Source organism: Podarcis melisellensis, assembly GCF_964234715.1.
Source record: "Podarcis melisellensis genome assembly, chromosome: 9".
In the NCBI taxonomy this organism is placed as follows: Eukaryota; Metazoa; Chordata; class Lepidosauria; order Squamata; family Lacertidae; genus Podarcis; species Podarcis melisellensis.
The window spans coordinates 75,067,708-75,070,771 of NC_138541.1; positions in this window are offsets into that span (position 1 = coordinate 75,067,708).

The following is a 3,064-nucleotide window of genomic DNA, read 5'->3' on the forward strand; positions in this document are numbered from 1 at the left end:
TAAAAAGAAGTTGCTCACTTTTAGCTGTCGTTCTCCCAATGTTTACTCTCCAGTCCTATATTTGAAAGTGAATGCATGCACACCCAAAACAGGCCCTAGTCATTTGCAGCCATACTACATGCCCAGAGCAAGATTGAAAGGAGCATTTTGTTTCAAATCAGTAAGTAGAGCAAGTATAATGTACAAAATTGTACCAGAGATAAATATGTAGGGCCAGAGATAAGTGTTTGCTAAAGACTATCCATTACAGGTGGCGCTGTGGGTTAGACCACAGAGCCTAGGGCTTGCCGATCAGAAGGTCGGCAGTTCGAATCCCCGCGACGGGGTGAGCTCCCGTTGCTCGGTCCCTGCTCCTGCCCAGCTAGCAGTTCAAAAGCACAATGTGCAAGTAGATTAAAATAGGTAGGTAAATAGCGTTTCGGTGCGCTGCTCTGGTTTGCCAGAAGCGGCTTAGTCATGCTGGCCACATGACCTAGAAGCTGTACGCCGGCTCCCTCGGCCAATAAAGTGAGATGAGCGCCACAACCCCAGAGTCGGCCACAACTGGAACTAATGGTCAGGGGTCCCTTTACCCTAACCTTTTTATCCATTACGGTAGAGGCAACCAGTGGCAGAGCAAGCCGATTGGGCACCTGGGTCGGCGCGTGTGCCCTGCACCCAGGGGCGGAGCCAGCCACCCATGGGGTGGGGCCAGGACACTGTGTGGGGCCTGTGAGGAGTCTGCCTGCCTCCTCCCACTCAGCCCTACCGCTGAGGGGTAGGCGGTGGGCGAACCATTTGGGGCATCGCGGAGCCTGCAGGCGCTCAAGCCACCGTGTCACTTCCAGGAGAGGGGTGTTTTGGGTGCACTGCAGGCCCTGTGGTGAGTGCCGCCTGGCATTTTATCACCCCCCAGTGGGGACACCTGGGGCGCACTGCACCTACCGAACCCCCCTTCCTCCGCCCCTGCAGGCAACTCCCCACTCACGTTCCTGGCCACCACACGCACCAGCAGGACACATGTAAGTCTGCCCTACCCCACCCCCTTGTGATGCTGAAAACGGTGCGCATGTGCCACTTCTTGTGGTAAATCCTACAGCGGCTCAGTTTTCAGGCACAATGCAAAGTGCTGGCTATGATCTATAAAGCCCTACATGGCTTAGGTCCAAGCTAGGTGAAGGACTTCATGCCCTCATGGGCCTCTGAGATCTTCAAGGAAGGCCCTTCTCTCAGTCCCACCACCCTCACTGGCCTGCTTGGTGGGGACACGGGAGAGGGAGGGCCTTCTCAGTGGTGGCTCCGTGGTTTGGACCTCCTTCCCTAGAGAAACCAAACTGGCTCCCTTCTTGCTGTCCTTCCTCAGGCAGGTGGACTTTCCTGTTGCAACAGGCTTTGGGCCAGTTAGCCCTGGTGATCATTCAATGTCTACTGTCTGGGTTGTTGGTTTTCCCCCTCCCCAAAATGACCCCTGAATTTTGCTATTGATGCTGCATTTTATGTTGTGTTTTATGCTGTTTTATAGTCGCATTTTAATCAATGTTTTATATATGCTGTTAGCCGCCTTGAGCCTGGTTTTTAAACCGGGAAGGGCAGGGTATAAATAAAAAAAATTATTATTATTTATTATTGGGGAACTCACTGCTTTTTAATGAAAATGCTGGAGCCCTGCTGTTTTTATTGCAATTATTTGTATGGTTTTAAGATTTTATATGTGTATATCGTTTTAATTCTATCAATGTTGAATTGTTTTTAATGATTGTTTTTTTCCTGTGTTTTAAGCGGTTCTTATTTTTATCAGGAGCCATGTCAGGTGGAAAGTATAATAATAATGATAATAATTAAATTAATAAATAAACTAATAAATATGCAACCTGATTCTCTGTTGAGGTGTGTACCAAGCTCAGGAGGAATGTGGGAGTGCTGCCACAAACCCCCATCATCAGTTAAGGCTGCTGCCTCCCCTTGAGAGTGGTTCAGCCAGTCTGCGCACACAAATGCAGGATCCCTCTAGTCCAGGGGTAGGCAACCTAAGGCCCGTGGGCTGGATGCGGCCCAATTGCCTTCTAAATCCGGCCCACGGACGGTCCAGGAATCAGCGTGTTTTTACATGAGTAGAATGTGCCCTTTTATTTAAAATGCATCTCTGGGTTATTTGTGGGGCATAGGAACTCGTTCATTTTTTCCCCCTTCAAAATATAGCCGGGCCCACCACATGGTCTGAGGGACGGTGGACCAGGCCACTGCTGAAAAAGGTTGAGGACCCCTGCTCTAGTACTTAGAAATAGCTTTGTAGCATCCAGCCTTCTGGTAGGCTGGCCAGCAGTTTTGTGCATTAGATTGAGGATGTGACAAGGTCCTTTCCACTTAGTTCCCTCTCAGTAGAGCCTAAATAATTGCTAATAAAATTAATCTCTTCCTCTCTTTGGGGGTTGGATTGGATGCATCCCTTCCAGCTCTACAATTCTATTATTATTTATTATTATTATTATTATTACTATTTATTAAATCTGTATACTGCCCTTCCTCCAAAGATCACAGGGCGGTTCATGACATAAAAGTACAAGATGAGAACACAAAAATAAGAAAATAAGATCCAAAACAAAAACAAACCAATAACCTCCCTTTCCACAAACACATTTAGAAAGACAGAGACTGTCAATTAGTCCCGGTTAAGGAGAAACATTTTTGCTGGTGCCTAAATTTCTATGATTCTATTATTTTTCTCGGGGAAATGTTCACAAAACATTTTGCTGCGCAACAGACACTTAGTGAACAGTAGTGACAGATGTGCATCCTTCTTTTCACCCTTCCCTCTAGTGAATCCAGAAGAGAGATACTATATAGAATTATTTATTAATTTGTTGAATGAATATCCTGCCCTTCGTCCCAAAGGACACCAACTCCAGCTAACATTACAAGTGCTATACTCCTCTTTGGCAATGGCTTAAGCTCCAACGTGAGTGATATAGCCCTAGTTGTCATAGTACAGCACTTCTATTGAGGGCTCAGGTGGGTTGTTGTATAGTGCTTCTGTTCAAAGCAATAGTACTGGGAAATAATAGCTAAACAGAATGAAAGAGAAAAC